Consider the following 25,485-nt stretch of genomic DNA (forward strand, 5'->3'; position numbering starts at 1 on the left):
GCTGAGCCCCACTTCAGGCTTTGTGCTGGCAGCACAGAGTTGGCTTGGGATTATCTCTTTCCCTCTATCTCTGCCCCTCCCACTTGTTCATGCTGTCTCTCTCTCTCTCTCTCTCTCTCAAAAATTAATTAATTAAAGCAATAAATAAAAAACTGACAATACCAAGTTATAACAAGGATGTGGAGGAACAGGAGTTCTGATTCATTGCTGGTGGAATGCAAAACAGTCTAGCTACTTTGGATGACAGTTTCAGTTTCTTATAATGTCAAATATAGATTTAGCATGTGACCCATCAATAGCACTCTTTTTTTAAAAAAGAGTTTATTTTTGAGAGAGAGGGTGTGAGCAGGGGAGGGACAAAGAGAGAGGGTGACAGAGGATCCGAAGAAGGCTCTGTGCTGACAGCAGAGAACCCAATGCAGGGTTCAAACTCATGAACTGTGAGATCATGACCTGAGCTAAAATTGGACGCTCAACCAACTGAACCACCCAGGTGCACCGTCAGTTTTTTAAATTTAGCTATTCTAATGGTTGTGCATGACACCTTATTATTTTAATTTGCATTTCCCTAATTATATATGATGTTGTGCATCTTTTCATAGTCTTAATTGCTATTTGTATATCTTCTTTGGACAAGTATCTGTTCAGATCTTTTGCCCACTGAACATTTTTTAAATTAAGATTTTATTTCTTTAGACAAGTCTTAGGTTCACAGCAAAATTGAGGGAAAGATACAGAGATTTCCCCAGACATGCATAGGCTGCACCCTTATATCAACATCCCCATCAGAGTGGTGCATTTGTTATAACTGATGAACCTATAATTGACACATCTGTATCACCCAAAGTCAATAGTTTACATTAGGGTTCACTCTTGGTGGCCTACATTTTATGGGTTTGCACATGTATAATGACATGTACCATCATTATAGGATCATACAGATTAATTTCACTTTTTGACTGCCATAAAAATCCTCCCCGCCATGGATTTAATATGCAATGTTCCATTTTTCAGTTCATTTAAATATTTTCTAATTTACATTGTGATTTTTAAAATTTGACCAACAGGTTATTTAGAAGTATACTACATATTTTAGGGAGATTTTCTAGTTTTTTTTTAATGTTTATTTATTTTGAGGAAGAGAGAGACAGAGTGCGAGCCAGGGAGGGGCAGAGAGAGAGGGAGACAGAACCTGAAGAGGGCTCCAGGCTCTGAGCTGTCAGCACAGAGCCTGATGTGGGGCTCGAACCCATGAACTGCGAGATCATGACCTGAGCTGAAGTTGGACGGTTAACTGACTGAGCCACCCAGGCACCCCTCTGGATTTTTCATTATTATATTCTAACTTCATTTCGCTCTGAAGTGAACAAAAGCAAGCAAACAAACAAACAGCTAGTATAAATGACTAATTGTTTCAAATTTTTGAGACTTACTTTATGGCCCAGGATTACCATCTATTTTTCTGTGTGTATAAAAAGGACATTACAAAATCTCTCTATGTCTAGTAAATATTCCTATCTTAAAGTCAACTTTGAGCATTTCTTCACTAACTGACTTTAGAGCCTGAGATTTCCACATTAATTCAATCTTTGGATTTAGGCAACACAGGGATCCTGTTACCATGTGTTCTGGGTACCGGTACTTTTTTTTTTTTAATTTTTTTTTTCAACGTTTTTTATTTTATTTTTGGGACAGAGAGAGACAGAGCATGAACGGGGGAGGGGCAGAGAGAGAGGGAAACACAGAATCGGAAACAGGCTCCAGGCTCCGAGCCATCAGCCCAGAGCCTGACGTGGGGCTCGAACTGACGGACCGCGAGATCGTGACCTGGCTGAAGTCGGACGCTTAACCGACTGCGCCACCCAGGCGCCCCTGGGTACCGGTACTTTTATAGATGTAGTGTGTCAGATTGGTTCAAATCCTCAGTAGGATTGACATTTGATGAAGAAACCAAGATACATCCCAGGTAGGTCTGCTTGTTGAGGGTGGCTTCAGTAAACTGCCACTGAACAGGATCCCAGGTGGCTATGGAAAGACCCCTAATGAGGGGAGCTCTGAAAATGGAGTGGCTATACTCTTTCCTAGAAAAAAAAAAACCTTCAACTTTGTCTGTTATTAATATATCTCCATCTGTTGTCTTTTGGATGGTGTTGGCATTGTATATTTCTTCCACCCTTTAACTTTCAATTTTCCTGTATTTGTACATTTAACTTGTGTCTCTTATAAATAGCACATAGTTATATTTTGTTTTTTAAACAGTTTAATATTCTTTGTTGTTTAATGTGTTCAGTTCATTTACATTTAACACAATTATTGATATATTTGAACTTAACTCTAGTATATCAATATTTGCTTTCTATTTCTTTTGCCTGTTTTGTTACCTTTTCTCTGTTGTTTTCTTTTATACTTATTAGGTAATTTATATTATTCAATTTCCTCCTTTGTTTACTTGTTTATTATACATTCTTTTACTGGTTTTTAAAAAGGAGTTATTCTAGGACTTACAACATGTATCTTTGACTTATTAAATTATAATGCAGATTAGAGAATTTATATTCACTCCATTTATATTCCTTCCTCAACTACTATTGTGTATTTTAATTAACACATATATATCCCACATAACATGATATTACTATTTTTGTTTTATACAACCAAGGGGCATTCAAACCTACTCACATATTTAACCTCTCCATCACACTTCATTCCATCTTATAGCTCCCAGCTTTTATTTGGGATCATTTTACTTCTGCTTGAAGATCATTAATATTACCTTTGCAGTTGGTGGCAGATTCCCTAAGTTTTGAACCATCTAAAAACAGCTTTTACTTCCATTTTTTAAAAGTTTATTTATTTATTTTGAAAGAGAGAGAGAGCATTAGAAGGGGAGGGGCAGAGAAAGAGGGAGAGAGACAATCCCAAGCAGGCTCCACACTGCCAGCACAGAGCCTGACACAGGGCTTGATCCCACGAACCCTGAGATCATGACCCGAGCCAAGATCAAGAGTCAGATGCTTAACTGACTGAGCCACCCAGGCACCCCTACTTCCATTTTTGAAGGTTATTTTCACTGGATATAGAAATTTGGATTGGCAGTTACTTCCTCCAGCATTTTGAAGATGTCATTCCATTATCTTCATGTTGTTTCTGTCAAGAAGTCAAAGCCAATCTAACTGCTGCTCCGTATTAGGTATTACATCTTTTTTCTCCAACTACTTTTACGTTTTTATCTTTTTCTTCATTTTTAGCAGTTTTTACAAAAACACCTAGATAAGGTTTTCTTTGTATTTATTCTTCTTTGAGTCACAGCACTTTTTGAATCCTTGACTTGATGTTTGTGATAGACAGAATTCTAAAGTGACTTCCAGTGATCCTTGTCAAATTATAATCCCTTCCCCTAGAGTATGAATATGATGGGATTTCATTTGAGTGATTAAGCAATGTATAATGCACAGATGACTTTTAGAAACATCCTTGGTTGGACTGTCCTTATCCAGCCATCCCTTAAAAGGGACAGGGATCTTTCTGGTGAGAGATGTGAAACCAGAGAGGGATTTGCTGTCAAGGAGATTCTCCATTGGCTTTGAAGATGGAGGGGACCACAGGGAAAGTCATGCAGGCAGTCTCAAGGAGAGGAGAGTGAGTAACAGATGGCATGCAAGAAGGAAACAGCAACCTTAGTCCTACAGCCATGTGGAACTGAATTCAGCCAACAATCTGAATGAAGCTGAATGTGCATTCTTAGCCAGAGCCTTCAGAAAGGAATGCAGGCTGGCCAATACCCTCATTTTAGCCTTTAATATACCGGCCAGTAATGACAAACCTGGTATCCTGATCTATAGAACTGTGAACTAATAAGTGGGTGTTAGTTTAATCTATTAAGTGTCTGGTAAGTTGGTATGCAGCAATAGCAAAAGAATACAATGCTTTTGTTACTTTTAGAAAACTCTTAGTTACCATCTCTTCATGCTTCTGTACCATTCTATCTCTCCTCTCCCTCTAGGGCTCCTATTACAAATATATCAGACCTTTACATGTACTAGGTGCCAGGCATTGTTACAAGTGCTGGAAATGTATCAGTAAACACAACAAATATTCCTGTCCTCAGCCCTCATGAAGCACCTTTTAATGGCCTCCGGGTATCTACTGTACCTAAACTGGCTCCTCCCACAGTGTTCTTCCTCACAGTCAATTCCAGTAACATCCAATCAGTTCTATAACTGGTTCAATCTGAAATCTGTGCTTCAAACTGATACCTCCTCTTTAAAATTTCTCCCCTATGGGGGTGCCTGGGTGGCTCAGTTGGTTGGGCGTCTGACTTCAGCTCAGGTCATGGTCTCACACCTTGTGAGTTTGAGCCCCACATCAGGCTCTGTGCTGGCAGCTTGGAGCCTGGAGCCTGGTTCAGATTCTGTGTCTCCTTCTCTCTCTGCTCCTCCCCGACTTGTGCTGTGTGTGTGTCTCTCTCTCAAAAATGAATAAACATTTTGAAAAATTTTGAAAAAATAAAATTTCTCTCTTATGGGCAATTATCAAATCATAACTTTTACTCTCTAAGAAATTCCCTAACCTGACCCACTGCATTATAGCTTTACTTGCCACCATCCCAGTCAAAGCCCACTGTTATTTCTCTCCCAAAGACTGTATGTAATAGTCTTCTAATTGATCTCTCCATATACACATTTGCCCTCCCTTCAAACCATTTTGCACACTATAGGAAGAGTGAACTAAAATAGACTTGTTGGTATGTAATTCTCTCTGAATGGATCCCTAAGGCCTTCAGGGTGAAGTCCATCCAAGTTTGTTATCATGTTACATAATGCCTTCTTTTACCTGGTCCTGAGTTACCTTTCAGCCTCACTTCCTCCTTGTACTTCATTGCTCATTGTTTGCCGGACTCACTATACTCTTTCCTGATTCTAAGAAATTCATGTTCATGCCCTTTGTTCTCTCAAACAGAGTAGGAAACCCTGCCTTTTATTCATATTTCAAGAATCAGTAGAGATACCATTTCATTTAAGAATTCTTCCCTAAATTCCCAGAATGAAGCTTTCTTTTGTTCTCTCTTAATATTCTGTTTATGTCTCTATATTCCTTCTTTATACATTTTGATGAAACTATGTTTTTATGTCTCTCTTCCTAGTAATATTTGGATGCTCCTCAACAGGAAGATGTATGTCTCATTAATTTTTGTACTCTAACATCTAGCATGGTTCCTAGTGCTTTGTAAAACTCCATAAATGTTTGTGGGAATTCAATCGAATTACTTTTCTCCCAACTTCCTATTTTCTTTAAATCTGGTAAGATGTCTGTTGTAACTCTTCACTTTAGTCAGTAATGAAAATAGTCAGGTCAAACCAAAGGTAGGCTTTGCAGGAGGCCAGCAGAAACTCTTCCTTTGCCTATGGTCTCTTAATCAGTTCCCTTTGAGTATGTAAATTTAATTAATTAATACATAATTATATTAATTATAAAACCCATCAAAATATAGATTTGTAATTCTTGTTCATGAAGGTTTCATGAAAGAGTTGTTAAAATCTTAATGAAATTTCATTCATTAATTCACTTAATGCACATGTCTGCCAAATTTCCATAAACTACCCCTAATAAGCTTTTTTTTTAAAAAAAATTACATTTGTGTGAAATGTCTTTGTTGATAACTTTGTAATTTTCTAAGTACACACTTACTTGAAAGCCTGTTCTAGAATCCAACCCAGGAGATACTTAGTTCACTGATTAATAGATTGAAAATTCTTCCTTCTTCGTCTTTGTTAGAAGTGGTAATATATTTACATAAATCCAGTCTTAAAGCACTTCTCCTATTCTCCATAATTCCTTTGATCATTGAGAGTAGTGTAATGATATCATCGGACTTATAGCTTTCCCATGCCAGGACACATGCACATTGTTCTTGTTCTTTTTGCAAATATGTATTTCTACCAACCTGAGGTGATTTTGGGGCCTTATGTTTCCAAATACTGATGCTTTAGGCACATACCACCTGTTATATTCATCCTTCTTTTCATATTATTCTTTTAAAAAGGGAACTATGAGCTCATTGTAAAACTTCCTATGTAGCCCCATGGTTTCCCTCATTTCTCCTTTAATAGAATAATTTGCTGTTTCATAGTCAAAATTATGTTTTTGAGAGCTTCCCAATCTTTAGAGTCTAAAACTATCTTAATGTAAATTAAGGTCCAACAAGTATCAATCACAATAACAGAAACTTTTGGAGAACAGCCATAGCTAGAAATTCTAGTCAGAGTAGGCAATTACATAATAGGTCAATTTGAATCTTTTCATGGTTATTACTAAGGAAGAAGCATTACCTCCTGAAAGGCTTAAAGCCAAGAATCCATTTAGCTCCCGTCAATTTTTCCTTCCAATGTCTCTCAGATTTGTCCTCCTTTTTCCATTCCTATAGAAGCCTTCATCACCTCATGCCTGGACTACTGCCATAGGCTAGATGGTTTCTTTGCCTCTAGTCCATCCACATTCCAATCCATTTTCCATACTATTGCCAGATTAATCTTCTTAAAACACTTTCATCATGTCACTCTCCAGCCTGAGATCTAGCTCAAATGTCACCTTCTTTGTAAAATCTTCCTAACTGCCCTAGGAAGAGGTAATAGCTGCCTAGTCAATGTTTTCATAGTTCTTTGTGCATACCCTTATTAGTGCACTTACAACATGTATAATAATCACCTGCTTAAATTATTATCTTTCTCTCCCCTTTTGCTAAGAGCTCCTTGAGGGAAGGCAAAAGGATTGAGTCATCTCTTTACAATGGCACTCAAGGTTTTACATAATTGGCCCCATCTTGCCCCACCACCTCAGGGGCTTTACCTATGTTTCCTCTGACTATCATGTTCTCCCTCTTATTCTTTCTACTCATTCTTCAGGTCTCAGATTAAATATCAATTCACTGAAGAAAACTTCCCTAACACTCTTAACTAATTAATTAATCAACTCATTTAAAAAATATTTATTGGACGCCAACTTTGTTCCAGGCACTATTTTAGGTGCTTGGGATATATAAGTGAACAAAAAAGACAAACACTCCTCCTTTCATGGAGTGTATCTTCCAGTGGGAGGAGGGAGATGATTAAAGATAAACACAATACATAAGTAAACTATATAACACATTATAAGATGATAAGAGCTATGAAAAAAATCCAGCATGAAAAAGGGGTAGGCTGGAGGTAGTAGGAGGTTTAAATATGATGGTAAGGCTAAACCTCATTGAGAAAGATGACATTTGAACAAAGAGGAAGTTAGTCATGAAGATATCCAGTGTAAAGTAAGTTAGTGCAAAGGTTCTAAGCTGGGATTATATCAGATCTACTTTTATCCTCCTTTTAAAGATACTTTCTATTGATTTCCTTCATGAGTCATAATAAAATTTGCTAGTATCTTCTTTTTTCTCTCCCCTCCTTCTGACCCAGCCTCTAATTTAAACCTATATTTTCTTACTCCTGGTTAGTATCTATGTCCTCTTTCTACACCCATTTTTTGTTACTTGTGTAATATCTATATTTCAGAGTATAAAATATTTGCCTCTATTCTGTCATTTCATCTTCCTCACTTATTCTTAGCTTTACAAGTAAACATAGTTACAGCTCACCATTAAACATACATCAAATGTCTCCTATGATTTCTAGGTTATCTGAAGCTTTTTTATTTCTATTAAATACCTTAGTAAAGCATCATGGAACTAATATTTCCTGAGTCTTGCACATTCATTATAGCTTGCATTTATGACTTAAAGTTAACTTAGTTGGATAGAAAAACCTTTGGCTCTCATCTTCCTGTTGTTTAGCTATCACATTTATAACAAGTAGTTTTCTAACATCACAACATTTGTAGATTTCTCCGAGGTTTCTTCTGGAGCTCTTTCCCTGGAAGAACTCTAAGACTACATTTAAATACATATAGATATTTATTATAGTTACTATATGTAATAAATATTTATTACATGTTAATCAAATGCAGACTTTTATACATTTATTATATATAACCTTTTAATATATATTATATACATATAATTATATATAATATATAAAACATATTTATTCTATTTATATATGAAATTCATTTATGTTTAAATATATGTATAAAACCCATTATATATACATATACATATATATATAGTTAGTATATATATGTATATAGTATATACATGTATATATGTATATATGTATATATATGTATATATGTATATATGTATATACATATACATATAGTATACATATATATACATACATATATATATGATATATATATACTATATATATATAGTTAGTATATACACATATAGTAACCTTTTGGTGTGTATTCAGGAATCTGGTGTTCACGGGTGAGCAGACCCTTTGTGGAAGAAGTGCAACACTGGCCTGCTGCAGTGACCAGTTCTGTCCAGAGTCTTTCAGAACATGGAGATTCCTTGAGGAGCTAGGTGAGGCCACCACAGTGCACTCTGGGCTGCATTTCTTCCACTTTTCCACTTCCACTTTTAGTCGTTTTTATAGGCATTTGAACCCACATCCTAATTAAGGCTCATCTACAGCCTAGACTAAGACGGAAAAGTTTCTTTGATGTATCACTATTCTGTTGGTGGAGTTTTTGCTAAACTGTGTGTAGATCTTTGAGGTTCTCCGTCCCAATTCTATGACTTGTAAGGACCCAAGGCCTTCTCCTGCAAGCATTGACACTCAAGCCAAGGTAGAGTACCTGACTAGACATTTTTGTGAAGACATCCAGATGGTCAACACACATGAAAAGATGCTCAACATCACTCACCATCAGGGACATGCAAATAGAAGCCACAATGAGATATCACCTTACACCTGTCAGAATGGCTAAAATCCAAAAGACAAGAAATAATAAGTGTTGGTGAGGATGCGTGTTGGTGGGAATGCAAATTGGTACAGCTGCTGTGGAAAACAATATGGAGGTTCCTCAAAAAATTACAAATAGAACTAAACTATGGTCCAATAATTCCACTATTGGGTATTTACCCAAAGAAAACTAAAACACTAATTTGAAAAGATATATGTACCCATATTTTGTTGCAGCATTATTTATAATAGCCAAAATATGGAAGCAACTTAAGTGTCCAGTGATAGACAAATGGATAAGGAAGACGTGGTGTGTGTGTGTGTGTGTGTGTGTGTGTGTGTAACAGAATATTGTGCAGCCACAAAAAAGATAAAATTTTGCCATTTGGACAACATGAATGGACCTAGAAGGCATTATCCTAAGTGAAATAAATCAGACAGAGAAAGACAAATACCATGTGATTTCACTCGTATGTGGAATTTAAAAAGCAAAACAAATGAATAAACAAACAAACAAAAAGCAGAATCAGACCTATAAAAACTGAGAACAAATTGATGGCTGCCAAAGGGGAGGGGAGTGGGTGGATGGGCAAAATGGGTGAAGGGGAGTGAGAGATACAGGCTTGCAGTGATGGAGTGGATAAACCATGGGAATAAAGGGAAGAGCACAGAGAATATAGTCAATGGTATTGTAATAGTGTTTTATGATGACAGATGGTAGCTGCACTTGGGGTAGGCACAGCATAATGTATGGAGATGTTGAATCACTATGTTGTATACCTGCAACTAATGTAACACTGAGTGTCAACTCTACTCAAATTAAAAGAAATTTAAAAGTCACTCAAGCCCTAGGCTTTTACTTCTGGTTAGGTTGAAGAAAGTTACAAAAGATTGTTTCACCAGCCCTAAAAGTGAGAATCAGCCAGATAAGCTACAAGATCATAGTTTAAAAACCTCATCAGACTTTGGGTTTAAGTTCTGACATGTAAAAAGCTTGGATCTTGTCATTTCCGTCCTAACAATAAGGAAAAGGTGATCAAATTGAGAAACAATGGCTCTTCTTAGATTTAGACAACTGAGGTTGCAGGGCAAACTGCCACCCAAAATCTGGAGAGACTGGCAAAGCCAGAGAAGCACAGCCAAGATCTATTTACCTGGAGGAGAAACTCCATTCACTTAAATGGTAATTTTGATGAACTGCCGGAGGCTGAGTGTGGTCCACCTTGAGAAGGAGAGACTTCTGGGATCATAGTCTTAAGGGGGAACCCACACTTTCATGGGTTTTTACCTCCATGAATCCCACCAGGATCTTATGGTATAGGGTCCAAAACAATTCCTGCATGGTTCTGGCAGGGGAGAAGAGAGTAAACATTGCATTGTCCATAACAGAGTATTCTCCAAACAGAGCCGTCTCTATAACAAAGGCCTGCTCTCCAGGGGAAAAGACTTTAATCAGAGTCTTATCCCATCTGGGGAAAGGGCCCTTCTCTTACTTGAATCTTCTTAAGCCTTTCCATGTTACCAAAAGGGAGGTGGTATGAAACACTGTTAAGGACACAGGCCCACTAAAAAACTAAGATTTAATCATAAGATTATAGAATGCATCCCCTATCTCACACCTTACCACCATGCCATCAGACTTGAGTATAATAAGAGTGGATTATTAAATGAAGGATCTGCAAGATGTAGACTCTATCTGATGAGTAGTACTTAAGGCATAGGAGGGACAAAAGGGAGACAAAAATCAAGGACACTAGGAAAATGTGAAGTCTTTGACACCTACAGCTACCACAAACATTACATACAGCCCAACTTCCAGCCAGATTAAAACAAAACCTCATATTAAAGGCTATTTATGTCAGTACCATTACACAATACATTATGCCTGAATTTCAACAAAAAAATTATAAGGCACATTAAAAGCAAAACAAACAAACAAACAAACCAACAAAAAACCCAAACCTAGTCTTAAGATAAAAAACAAGTATCAGAGCCAGACTCAGATATGACAGTTTTGAAAGAAAAGACATGTGTAATACATTAAGGGCTCGACTGGAAAAAGCAGGCAATATTCAAGAACAGATGGGTAAATGTAAGCAGAGAGATGGAAATTCTACAAAAGTATCTAAAGGAAATGTTAGAAATTAAAAAACACTGTAACAAAAATAAAGAATGCCTTAGATGAGCTCATCAGTAGACTGGACATGGTCAAAGAAAGAATCAGTGAATGTAAGCATAAGTCAAGAGAAACCTCCCAAACTGAAATTCAAAGAGAAAAACAAATTTTAATAAAGCTCAGAACAGAATACCTATGAACTATGGGGCAATTTCAAGAGGTGTGACATACACTTAATTGATTAGCAGGAAGTAAAGAAAGGAGCTGAAGGAATATTTGAGGTAATAATGGCTGAGAATTTTCAAAAATTATTGACAAACACCAAACCACAGATCCAGGAAGGTCAGAGAATGAGCATGATAAATATCAAATAAAAAAATCTAGGGGTGTCTGGGTGGCTCAGTTGGTTAATCCAACTCTTGATTTCAGGTCAGGTCATGATGTCACTGTTCATGAGATCGAGCCCCACATCGGGCTCTGTGCTGTCAGCACAGAGCAGAGCCTGCTTTGGATTCTCTCTGCCCCTCCCCTACTCAGGCTCTCTCTCTTTCCCTCTCTCAAAATGAATAAATAAACAACAAAAAAAGAAAAAGTCTATACAGAGTCATGTGATATTGAAGAACCTGGGGTGGGGGGAGAATACCTTAGAGAGCAAGGATAAGAATTATGAGAACTTCTCTAAATATATTTAACAAAATTTGGAAGATGAAGTTTTTTTTTTAAATGGATAAGTAAGTAAGTCACGGAGATGAAAAGCCCAGCATAGAGAATATAGCCAATAATATTACAATAACATTGTGTGTTGACAGATGGTGACTGCATTTATCTTGGTAAGTACCAAGTAATGTACAGGATTGCAGAATCAATATGTTGTACATTTGAAACTAACATAACACTGTGTATCAATTCTATTTCAATGATAATAATTTTTTAATAAATGAATTTAAAAAACTATGTTGCTGGCTTGAAATTTGGAGTAGCAGTGGGGGCAAAGAGAAGTGGATAGGTTTAAAAATATTCAGGAAGCAGAAGTGAGAGGATTTTGTATTGATTCTATATTGGGAATCGGGAAGAGAGAGGATGCCTCCGACTTAGCATGCTTAAAGTGGAATTGCTGTTCGCCTCCGAACTTACTGTCTTCCTTCACTGCTAATCTCAGTGAGTGGATCAGCATGCTGGCACAGACTAAGCATTCATTGATTGTCTTTGGAGTGAAAGAATAAATGAATAGAGTAGAAATACGGCCAAAGCATTCACCAGTGTCTGCCAAACAGCCAGTCCTAAACTCACCCTCAAGGTCAGCTCAGCAGAAGTCTATCACAGTTTCCCTCTCACTTTATCAACCGTTTGGAAAATCGCCATATCTCAGGTCCAGAAGAACAGCCACCTTCACATCAGACACTCCTTGCCTAGAACCTGTAGGTGTGGCACAGACCGGGTTTTGCCAGGAGCCTCTTCTGTAATTTCTTTTTTTTTTTTTTTCAACGTTTATTTATTTTGGGGACAGAGAGAGACAGAGCATGAATGGGGGAGGGGCAGAGAGAGAGGGAGACACAGAATCGGAAACAGGCTCCAGGCTCCGAGCCGTCAGCCCAGAGCCCGACCCGGGGCTCGAACTCACGGACCGCGAGATCGTGACCTGGCTGAAGTCGGACGCTTAACCGACTGCGCCACCCAGGCGCCCCTGTAATTTCTTTACATGAGGCCAATGGCACAGCGTACAACCCTTAGGAGCACAGGGGATGTTTGGTGTTGTAGAAACAGGGTCACAATGGCACCCAACTGGTGGATCTGTGTTCACCTTGGCTTGGATCAGAGACTCTTCCCACCAAACGGGTTTCTTAATCCAGCCTCTCCCCCCGACCCTCGGGCTGGCAGGCAAAAAATACAACTGCCAGAAACACCACAGACATCAAGTGATCAGCTTGGATATTTTATTGCTTCTCCCAGCCAGGGCTGACAAGCAGAGATACAGAACTGCTTGTGGTTCCTGGTACAGAGACCAAAACCAGGAAGTGATCTGTCCCAGTGCAGATTTCCCAGAAATAAGAATGAGATGGGGTATGTGGACGATGCGCCTCAGACTCAACTAACCCAGTGACCATTCCCTTCATCATATTGGTTATGAGATAGAACACATCTTTAAGTATGGTGACAAATACATTCATGTCACCCGGTTGTGAAGACTACAGGATTTTGCATAGTATATGGCTGTCATTATCATTATAAGCAGTTTCTTAATGAGATGGAATTGGAATGACACCAAAATGTTGGTCCATAGTGTTTATAATTCTATCTCTAGAGTTAATGTACAATAAACTGTATGTAAGTTTTACTATAACGATTCCTCAAAGGACAATGCCAGCTAAGAAGCAACTCTAATTTTTTTTTAATGTTTATCCATTTCTTGAGAGAGAGACAGAGTGTGAGTGGGGGAGGGGCAGAGACAGGCAGACACAGAATCGAAGCAGGCTCCAGGCTCTGAGCTGTTAGCACAGAGCGCGACGCGGGCCGGAACCCACCAACTGCGAGATCATGACGCAAGCCGAAGTCGGACACTTAACGGACTGAGCCACCCAGGCGCCCCAAGAAGCAACTCTAAACGACTGCTATGTGGGAATGGATTATGGAAGTGTTTCTCCATATGAGAGCTCAAGGTTTTTGTTTGTTTGTTTTTTGGTTTTTTTGTTTTTGTTTTTGTTTTTGCAGCGATTGGGTAACAGGTAAACCACCCAAGTCTTTTATGAGGAGACTTTTGCTAGGCATTGTGTTACGTTCATTCAACTCATAATGTTTTGATCAATCATTTGGTTAAAAATCTTTAACAGTAAAGCATTCACAAAAGCATTCTTCCAGAGTGGACATTCACCTCTAGGGCATTGGATGAATGCTTTTTCCAGTTTTGGGGGCAGTCAGTAGTTAAAAACGTTGAAAAGGTTTTTCAGAATTTTTTTCGTAAGGGAGAGCACTTCCTCGCGTAAGTTCTCCGCTGCCCTGCCCTGCCACTCCCGACTCCTGCTAGGCATTCCTGCTCGGGAGGGGCAGAAGAAGGGTACAATGCGCAGACAACACTGGTGGATATTATAACGAAAGGAGTTCCACCTTCCACTCTACCGCCGAACAAAGTGAGACATGGACAGGCTAGGGGCTCTCTGAGAGCTAGACACCAAGTCGGTGACAGACCCAGGGCGGGGAAGTCGGATCGAGTTTGAAACAATGTACACTGGGCGTCACTCCGAACCCGAGCTTCCTTCAGCTCTCCCAGCTCTTTCCGAGCGCTAGGCCCATCTCGCCCTGCGCTGATCTCCGGGCTTTGTAGCGCAACTGGCATAAACCGTGACGACAGCCCTGCGGAAATGCACGAGTGGCCTTCTCCTCAGCCAGGGTTAAGGTAAGTACCACCGCCCTGGTACCGAGCAGACGGGGTGGGAACCATTCCCCTCACCCCGCCTCCCGTGCCAGGCCTTCAATAGAGCGCCCGGGCTAACCCAGCCACTGCACCCACCAAAGACACCCCTTCCCGATCCGTGGGACGGGACCCACCTGTCCTGGAGGTCGCGACTCCCAACTCAGCAAAACGGGAGGAAATGCAAGCAAGTAGAGCCTTGGGAGGCAGCCCTGCAACCGCCTTTTGCTTTTTCCCAGAGACCATCTGCCCCGCGCTCCCCTCCCCCAGTCCGCTCAGGCCCAACTGCCTAGAGGCCCCGCCCCACTTCTTCCGGCCTTGTGGGTGCGCGTCCTGTGCGCCCGGGACCCGGACTGCTGAGGGGGTGTGCTACAGCCTCTGGTCCAGAAGGGTGGCGACGGGGTGCCCTAGTCGATGACCTTAGTTTGACAGATTTGGAGCCCCAGGCACAGAGAGGAGAATACACGGACTCATAAAAGTATACTGGGTGTAACACCTAGGTTTCCGTGTTTGCCTTTTCTGTGCCCCTCCTGACTCTCCCCACTGCTGAGGTTGCTTATCGAGGTTTGCTGGAACAAAAATTCTTCCACTTCCTTGCACCACTTTCTTGAACTTAAGCCACATACCACTCACTGCTGGACTCCCAGGAGTTCATTTGAGCTACTTGAATCCAGGGCCCCTGTACCGTGCTAAATACAATGAACATTAGAATGGAAGGAGCCATCACGAATGCACAGCTTATGCACTTAAAAATTTAAGAACAACACATATTACAAAATGACCAAAAACTGCACTGAAATAGTATATACAATGAAAATGAAATCCAGAACAAAGGGGGGAAAAAATCTAGAGCAAGAACAAACAAATATAACGTACAGACATTGAAAAATAAACTGACCGGTATTGCACTTATTACAGATGAAAAATAATTCGTCTAATATCAAAGGGTAATAAAGGAAATGGTTTGTAACAGTTAGCACCAATAAAAGAAGGAAATGACTTCATAATTTTGTCCTGAAAATCTTTCTGCCACACGCTCTACCCCTACTTGTTCTTTAGGAAAATTGCTACTCCTTATTTTGACTCAGTTTAGATATTACCTCCTCTATGAATCAGTCTCTCTCTTTCCAGATAAATTTCTATTCTTTTCCATGGGTTCAATATGCCCAATGGATCCAGTACAGGCCTTCGGTATAGCAAATATCACTCTGTATTATTACTTCTACCTTTGCATGCCTGTGTCTTTCAATGAACAAGTGGCCTCTTGAGATGGTAAGAAAAATATATATTTTTAAATAAATTTTAAATAATAAATTATAAAATTTATTTTCTAAGACCCTAGCACAGAACCTAACATATAGTATGTATTTACTGAATATTTGTTGAAAATTGTCTAGAACCAGTGATTAGACAGAAGAAAAGGCTCTAGCTAGTCTAGGATGTGAATTCATATACAGAGGAATAGCTGAATGTAGTGACTCTAGACTCAGGCTGGTTTTCATGCCAGTATTAATGAGTGCCTACTGTACAGCAGGTGTGATATCAAGCTCTGGGTGTAAAATGGTAAACACAAACCAGATAGTGTCCATGCCCTTATGGAGCTTAATGAACTGATAGGAATTGGCCAGGCAAACAGGAAAAGGAACATTCTACACAGAAGGGACAGCCTGATCAAAGGTCCTATAATAGGAAGGAACATGCCAGTATTAATTAGAGTGAGTAAGATCAGTAAAGGTAAGGTGAAATCAACAGATAGTAAGTACCCAGAAAGAGGCAAGAGGTTGGTAGATAAAGCCTGTTTAACAGTTGGAAAAAGAAGTCATTTGCCCTAGTAATATAACCAACATTTATTAAACCTGCCTTATATGCCAAATTCTGGGCCAAGTTTTTTTTTTATAACAAACACTAATGTAGACAACATTATTATCTCTTCTTTAAGGGTAATGGAACAGGGTTACAGACCACTTAAGTGATTTCATCAGAATCGCAGAATAGTTAAGTTTCAGGGCTGAGATTCAAACCTAGGTAATCTAGCTCCAAACCTGAGGACAGGAACTATAATAAAAGCACAAGTAAAAACTACAAAGAACTCTTTCACAAAATATGTTCATTGTTCCCAGATATAGGACATCTATGAGAAACAATAACCTGGAGTCAAACATTAATGCTCTAGACAGAAGAATTTGGTATAGACATTGGTTGGTATTGGCAGGGGTAGTGGTGCCTTTGGTAGGTGATACCATCAAGCAGCAATGATCATAACATTAGGGATCAGCAGCAAGCCAGAGTAGATGAGGAAGAAAATAGTAGATGTCCTGAGTGCTACTTTGTGAGACACACATGAGACCTTGGTTTCTGACCCTCAGTTTCTGATTTTACGAATGGGCATAATAATAGTCTCTATATTACAGGGTTGTGATGATTAAATAAAACAATGTGTATAAAGTACCCAGCCGTGTCTGACACACAGTAACTGCTCAGTGAGTACTGGCTGCTATGATTATGATTATTAATGTTATAATGATGCGTTTTAGTGAATGAAGGAAGGGAGCTATGACCAACCAGATAAGTTGTGGTTCAGGTATAATCTGAGGAAGGTACCTTGGAATATCAGATAAGTATTGAGTGGGCGGTGAAACAAAAGTTAATTTCCTCCTTTTGGCATCAATTGCATTTTTAGTTAGTGCTTACTATTCTGTGTTGCGATTGTTTACTTGCTGCTTTCCCTTATTACAATTCTATGTGCTTGTGTGTGTGAAGTAGCTAACACTGTCTAGCACAGAGTGGGAACTTAAAGAACATTTGTTGAGTGAGTGAATTAATGTCTCAAAAATCAATAGGTACAAATGTGCTAAAAAAAATACACAATAGTATGTGGGTCCTTTATGTTTCAACCACACTGGTCTTCCTTGTGTTCTAGAATACACCAGGCTTGTTCCTGCTCTGCTTCCAAAAATATAATCTGCTCATGTGTTCGTCTCCACATGTACTGATAATACTTGAGGCTGAGGGTTGGCATTTTTTTTCTGTAAAGGGTCGATAGTAAGTATTTTAGGTGTTGTGGGACACATACAGTCTCCGTTACTACTTGATTCTACCTTCATTGAGCAAAAGCAGCCACAAACAACACTTAAATGATGAGTGTGAATGTATTCCATTAAACTTTATTTACAAAAACAAGAAAGAGGTAGAATTTGGCCTGTGGGCTCTAAGTTGACAGCCCTGCCCCAGACCAAATCAGCACCATTCTTGCATGAATGTTCTAGAAGGGTGATGTGTAGGAGCTCTCATCTTTGGCCAACTTCTATATCTTACTTTTGTCAGCATCTGAATGAAGCTTTCATACTCTCTAAATTGGTCACAACCTTAAGAGTTGTTGAAAAGTGATTCAAACTGTATATTGTGATTTTTGAATTTTGATTTATCAAAATGGTCCTTAAAGGAAGCTACTAGTGACCTTTGAAAAGCTTAAAAATAATTAAGAAAAGAAAGAAAAAATTCATATTAAAACTAACCTTTATTATATGATTAAAAGTGACTTTTAATCAGAAAATAAATATTCTGGACAAAGTTCAATGTCGAATTTGGCTGAGGCTTTGGTCTATGACAACAATTCTATATATTCTATACAGAAATAAGTAAATGCTAAAACATCTCAGAAATCATGTAGGCCATGCAAAATTTTCCTCATCTACCAATGAACAAAAACATGGTAAACCTTAAAAGTGTTGTATTAATTTATGCCTGAGGATATGAGCAGGGTATGAACATTTCTGACTTAACAGAAATATGACTCAGCACAAAATCAGTAGCGTGTATAATAACTTTTGCAGTAAAGAGGTATTTCATTAGTTGAAAGGGACACAAATCTACCTGAAACTAACTTAAGTGAGAGAGAAATCTGTGGAAAGATATGGAGTTTGTCACAAAATTTAAGGAGTGGAACAATCAAAATTTGGAAAGGGCAAGATACAGTTAGGCCTCAAGAATGGTCAAATGGCAATTATTCAAATGCCATTATAGCTCTATCATTCTTTTATCCATATTCTTCCCTACACATTTGTGCTCACACTCTCTCCCTGTCTCTGTCCTCTCTCTCCTCTCTCTCCTTCCCTCTCCCTTTCTTTCTCTCTCCTTCCCCCATCTCCTTTAAAATCTTCCTTTGTTTCTCAAGTTCATGCAATAAGAAATATGGTTACTGATACCTTCCCAAATTTTCATCTTACAGCTTCAACCACTGGAGAGAGACATTATGCCACATTGGGTCCTCTGAAAAGCAGATGCCAAGATGGAGTTACAAGTCCAGAGATCTATTGTGGGTAATGATTAAGAAGATAAAGAGGAAGAGCAGGAGTAGGCAGGGGAGAATTCAGACCATAGTACAGGTCTGACACTTATTAAAGGAGAGGAAATTAAGGAGGAATGGGTACAAAATGCCTCAGACTGCAGTGCAACTCTGTGGAATTTCCAGCCAGCCCAACTGGGAACTCTAGAGCAAAGGTTACTAATTATAAGAATCCCACATTGAGCATAAATGTTCCTAATATCCCTTCTGTGCTCAGAAATTGTCTGGAGATGCCTGGGATGGGTATGGCCTTGGGTAAAATGATGCAAAAATATCCCCAAAGTGCTACAGCTGGAGGCTGTTGTCTAACTCCACTGCCCACAGTAGATTTTCTCTTGAAAGAAAATCTGAAAGGCACCTGCCACAGACACTGGGAGAGGGATTCATCATCAAGCTTTAAGTCATCAAGACCAATTAACTGTAGTTAAGTGACTGATGTCATATTATAGTAAAGGACAGTTTTCAAGGGTGACCAACCATCCCAGTTTGCCTGAGACTGAGAGATTCCCTAAAGATTTTCCTAAAACTATGATACTCCAAGGTAAACTGGGATGGTTGCTTTTCCTAGTGTTAATAGGCATGGGAAGGGCATTTAAGATAATCTTATAGGATTTTAAACTGTATGAACAATTGCATCTTACTGCATTTTATGGAGGAAATTCTCTGGTATAGTGGTTTTATTAGATTAGGGGAACTTATGAAGGTCTCAGAACTGTTCCCATGAAAATGCCAAAGGTTTCATATTTTATTTCTTGTCATGTTCACTCTCTTGTGCATTTATACATGCCTAGTCCATCTAGAAAGTTTCTCTCACTGAAACCTGCTTACCCTTCTTACCACTGTTAGAGAGAAATGCCTCTTCCCCAATGCTTTGTTTTCTACAAGGAAGGATTTCCCCAAATAAGGATTAAGTCACATAATATATTCTAAGCAACTATCATAGAGCGTGACATAAAGTAACAGCTTGCATCAGTCAGGACTCTTAGCTGCATGCAACAGAAGCTGAATCTGCATGATTTAAACAAAGGAAAGTTTAATAAATCTATATTGTTAATGGCACCAGACTAGCACTCATGCTATTACAGAAATCATAAAACTGCATAATATATGCAAAGAAACTGTTTACAGACATTAACTGCATAATATATGCCAAGAAACTGTTTACAGGTATTGAAAAATAGTCAGCACATGACTGTGATTTACATTAGAAGAGAAACTCACAAGGTAAGCCCCCAGGATCACTCCATTCTTTGCCTGGTGTCAATTTTCTGACGCCAACATAGAAAGCTGCATTCCAAGATGAGTTTAGCATTCTCACTAAGCTCAGGAGGCAAGGATCAGAGTTCAGAGCAGCTAACCAAATTAAATCCATGGAACAAGACATTAGAGAAGACAAAGCTGTGAAGATGTTTGAATGTCTTGGGGTTTCCAACAAATCTTTAAAAATAGGGAAAATAGAACTTACACTTCTTGGTTTCAAGACTTCTGTAAAACTACACTTATCAAAACAGTATGATATTGTAGACAAATAAGTCAATGGAACAGATTAGAATCCAGTAATATACCTACACATATATGGCCATTCATTCATTCATTTATTTTGGGGGGTTTGTTCAACCATTAACCAATCAAAGAACATCTGGGCTGTTTCCAGTATTTTTCTACTGTGAATAAAGTTGCTATGAACATTCATGTACAGGTTTTTGTGTAAACACAAGTTCTAATTATTCTGGGCTAAATATCCCTGAGTATAATTGCTGGGTTATGTGGTAGTTACATGTTTAATATTTTAAGATACAACCAAAGTGTCTTCCAGAGTGGGTAAAACATTTTACATTCTCACCAGTGATGCATGAGAGATCCATTTTCTGTGCAACCTTTCCAACACTTTATATTGCCAGTATTTTTCATTTCAGCTCTTCTGATAGGTCTATAATGATATCTCATTGTGGTTTTAATTTGCATTTCCCTGATGACTAATGATATTGAGCAAATTTTCATGTGCTTACTTACTATATGTGTATTATCTTCAGTGAAATGTCTCTTCATGTTTTTTGCTTGGATTTTTTTATGGTTGAATTTTGAGAGCTCTTTATATGTTTAAGATACTAATCCTTTGTTGGGTACTTGAGTTACAAATATTTTCTCCCCTTTCTGTTGCTTGTCTCTTTCATTCTTTTGAGTATTCTATAGAGTAAAAGTTTTGAATTTCAATGAGGTCTAATTTGTCAGTATTTCTTTTGTTGCCTATGCTTTAGGTGTTAAAGTTTAAGAACTCTTTGCCCAGGCCTATATCCCAAATATTATCACATGTTTTATCTGAAAGTTTTATAGTTTCATGTTTTGCATTAAAGTTCATGATCCATTTTGAGTAATTTTTGTAAGGTGTAAGTTAAGTTGAGGTTCATATTTTTGCCTATGGATGTCCAGTTGCCCCAGGACAATTGCTTGAAAGTCTGTCCCTTGCAGGGCTGGTTCAATATACACAAATCAACCAATGTGACACATCACATTAATAAAAGAAAGGACAAGAACCACATGATCTTCTCAATAGATGCAGCGAAAGCATTTGACAAAATACAGCATCCTTTCTTGATAAAAACTTTCAAGAAAGTAAGGATAAAAGGATCATACCTCAAGATCATAAAATCCATATATGAAAGACCCAATGTTAATATCATCCTCAATGGGGAAAAACTGAGCGCTTTCCCCCTAAGGTCAGGAACACGGCAGGGATGTCCACTCTCACCACTGTTGTTCAACATAGTATTGGAAGTCCTAGCCTCAGAAATCAGAAAACACAAAAAATAAAAAGTATCCAAATCGACAAGGAGGAAGTCAAACTTTCACTCTTTGCAGATGACATGATACTCTATATGGAAAACCCAAAAGATTCTACCAAAAAACTGCTAGAAATATTCCATGAATTCAGCAAAGTTGCAGGATATAAAAGCAATGCACAGAAATTGGTTGCTTTTCTATACACCAATAATGAAGCAACAGAAAGAGAAATCAAGGAATTGATCCCAATTACAGTTGTACCAAAACCCATAAAATACCTAGGAATAAACCTAACCAAAGAGGTGGAAAATCTATACACTGAAAACTGTAGAAAGATCATGAAAGAAATTAAAGAAGACACAAAGAAATGGAAAAAGATTCCATGCTCCTGTATTCAAAGGACAGATATTGTTAAAATGTAGATACTATCCAAGGCAATCTACACATTCAATGCAATCCCTGTCAAAATAACAGCAGCATTCTTCACAGAGCTAGAACAAACACTCCTAAAATTTGTATGGAACCAGAAAAGACCCTGAATAACCAAAACAATCCTGAAAAAGAAAACCAAAGCTGGAGGCATCACAATCCTGGGCTTTAAGCTGTATTACAAAGCTGTAATCATCAAGACAGTATAATACTGGCACAAAAACAGACACTCAGACCAATGGAACAGAATAGAGAACCCAGAAATGGACCCAAAAACCTATGGCCAACTAATCTTTGACAAAGCGGGAAAGACTATCCAATGAAATACAGTCTCTTCAGCAAATGGTGCTGGGAAAACTGGACAGTGACATGCAGAAGAATGAACCTGGACCACTTCCTTACACCATACACAAAAATAAACTCAAAATGGATGAAAGACCTAAACACAAGACAGGAAGCCATCAAAATTCTTGAGGAGAAAGCAGGCAAAAGCCTCTTTGACCTTGGCTGCAGCAACTTCTTACTCAACACATCTCCAAAGGCAAGGGAAACAAAAGCAAAAATGAAAGCAAAATTGGGACCTCATCAAAATAAAAAGTGTAAGCATGGCAAAGGAAACAATCAACAAAACTAAAAGGCAACTGATGGAATGGGAGAAGATATTTTCAAATGATATATCAGATAAAGGGTTAGTATCCAAAATTTATAAAGAACTTATCAAATTCCACACCCAAAAACCAAGTAATCCAGTGAAGAAGTGGGCAAAAGACATGAATAGACATTTCTCCAAAGAAGACATCCAGATGGCTAGCAGACACATGATAAATTTTCAGCATCACACATCATCAAGGAAATACAAATCAAAACCACAATGAGATACCACCTCACACCAGTCAGAGTGGCTAAAATTAACAACTCAGGCAACAACAGATGTTGGTGAGGATGCGGAAAAAGAGGATCTCTTTTGCACTGCTGGTGGGAATGCAAACTGGTGCAGTCACTCTGGAAAACAGTATGGAGGTTCCTAAAAAAAATTAAAAATAGAACTAGCTTATGACCCAGCAATCACACTACTAGGTATTTATCCAAGGGATCCAGGTGTGCTGTTTCAAAGGGGCACATGCACCCCGATGTTTACAACAGCGCTATTGACAATAGCCAAAGAATGGAAAGAGCCTAAATGTCCATTGACTGATGAGTGAATGAAGAAGACGTGGCATATATATATATATATACATATATATATACACACATATATATATATGCACATACATACATATATATATACACACATACATACAGTGGACTATTAGCAATCAAAGAGAATGAAACCTTGCCATTTGCAACAATATGGATGGAACTAGAGAGTATTATGCTAAGAAAAATTAGTCAGAGAAAGACAAATATATGACTTCACTCGTATGTGAATTTAAGATACGAAACGGATGAACATAAGGGAAGGGAAGCAAAAATAATATAAAAAACAAGGAAGGGGACAAAACATAAGAGACTCTTAAATATAGAGAACAAAATGAAGGTTGCTGGAGGGGTTGTGAGTGGGGGGATGCGCTAAATGGATAAGGTGCATTATAAGGAAGACACTTGTTGGGATGAGCACTCGGTGTTATACATAAAGGATGAATTACTGGATTCACTCCTGAAATCATGATTGCAGTATGTGCTAACTAACTTATATTTAAATAAATAAATAAATAAATAAATAAATAAATAAATAAAGCGTACAGGGGCACCTGGGTGGCTCAGTCAGTTGAGCGTCTGACTTAAGCTCAGGTCATGATCTTGCAGTTCGTGATTTCGAGCCCCGCGTCAGACTCACTGCTGTCAGCCTGTCAGTGCAGAACCAGCTTCAGATCCTCTGTCTCCCTCTCTCTGTCCTTTCCCCACTTTCATTCTCCCCAAAAATAAATAAATATATAAAGTGTACAAGTTCAGTGGTTTAATATATTCACATTGTTGTACATCCATTAGTACAATCAACTTTAGAAATTTTTCATTAACTTGAAAAGAAACGTAACCCTCCTTACTCCCTATTCACTCCCATCTCTCCCATCCCTGGGTATCCACTAACCTATGTCTGTCTCTACATATTTGTTTATTTTGAATAAATGGAATATTTATATATATTCCATTCCAATGGAATATATATATATATATATATATATATATATAAAGGCTACTCTTACTCTATTGAATTACTTTTACAAAAATCATGTGGACATATTTGAATGGGTCTATTTCTTACTTTTAAATTCAATTCCATTGTTGTGTCTATCCTTCTGCCACCACCACACTGCCTTGATAACTTCAATTAACTTTTTCTAAAGTTACCAATGCCATTAAATAAGGAAAGGAAGTGTCATAAACCACTGATTATTGAAGAAAATTAACCTTAAACTCTACCTCATGCCATACACAAAATTTAATTTAGGATGAATCATAGACATAAACATAAATACAAAACTATGAAGCATAAAGAAGAAAACATGGATGAATATCTTAATAATTTTGAGATAGGCAAATATTTCCTAAAACAGAAGAAAAACATAAAATAACAAATTGATAAATTGACCTTCATCAACATTAAAAACTTTTGCACATCAAAGATATTATTATGAAAATGAAAATATAAGCCATGGACTAGGGAGAAAATAGTCATAATGCGTACACATTACAAAGATCAGATAATTAGAATACATAAAGAACTCTTAAAGGTAAAAAGTGAAAACACAGGGACACCAGGGTAACTCAGTCAGTTAAGCATCCTACTCTTGATTTTGGCTCAGGTCACGATCTCATGGTTGGTGAGATTGAGTCCCACATTGGGCTCCATGCTGGCAGTTCGGAGCCTGCTTGGGATTCTCTCTCTCCCTTTTTCTCTTCCCCTACACTGCTCTCATGCATGCTCTCCCTCTCTCAAAATAAATAAATAAACTTAAAAAAATAAAAACACAAAAAAACCCAATTAGAAATAGGCAAAATACTTGAATATATACTTTACAAAAGAAAATATAAATGACTAATAACACATGAAAAGAAGTTCAATGTCATTTACCCCTTAGATGAAGGGGGGAAAATCACAAAACAACACACCAACTAAAATATATAAAAATTTTAAATAATGATACTACCAAATCTTAGTGAGAGTGTGGAACAGTTTGAGCTCTCATAACTTGCTGATGGCAAAATAAAATGCACAATTGCTTTAGAAAACTATTATAAATTTAAACACATACTTTCTTTTTATCAGGTTTTAAGTTAAATTCCAGTTAGCTAACATACAATGTAATATTAGTTTCATGTGTACAATATAGTGATTCAACACATCCATACAACACCCAGTGCTCATCACAAGTGCACTCCTTAATCCCCATCACCTACTTCATCCATCTCTTCACCCACCTCCCTTCTGGTAACCATCAGTGTGTTCTTTATAGTTAAGAGTATGTTTCTTGGTTGGGCTCTTTGTTTCTTCTTATTTTCCCCCTTTGCTTGTTTGGTTTCTTTAATTCCACATATGAGTGAAATCATATGTTATTTGTCTTTATGTGAC

The 25,485-nt window shown here is 38.1% G+C and overlaps 1 protein-coding gene across 5 annotated transcripts in view; it reads right to left on the minus strand.

Annotated features, from left to right (window-relative positions):
• TMLHE (trimethyllysine hydroxylase, epsilon) overlaps window positions 1-14,654 on the minus strand; it is a 74,875-nt gene extending 60,221 nt beyond the window's left edge. For 3 of the 5 annotated variants that reach the window (XM_047847439.1, XM_047847434.1, XM_047847438.1), the window contains exon 1: window positions 14,497-14,654. The gene's annotated coding sequence lies outside the window, so the exon portion shown is untranslated. Of the gene's footprint in view, window positions 1-9,991; window positions 10,184-12,243; window positions 12,370-14,496 lie in introns of all 5 variants that reach the window. The other 2 variants (XM_047847437.1, XM_047847436.1) reach the window with 2 other exon arrangements.
• Between the last annotated feature and the right edge of the window lie 10,831 nt (window positions 14,655-25,485).

Source organism: Prionailurus viverrinus, unplaced genomic scaffold (assembly GCF_022837055.1).
Source record: "Prionailurus viverrinus isolate Anna unplaced genomic scaffold, UM_Priviv_1.0 scaffold_49, whole genome shotgun sequence".
In the NCBI taxonomy this organism is placed as follows: domain Eukaryota; kingdom Metazoa; phylum Chordata; class Mammalia; order Carnivora; family Felidae; genus Prionailurus; species Prionailurus viverrinus.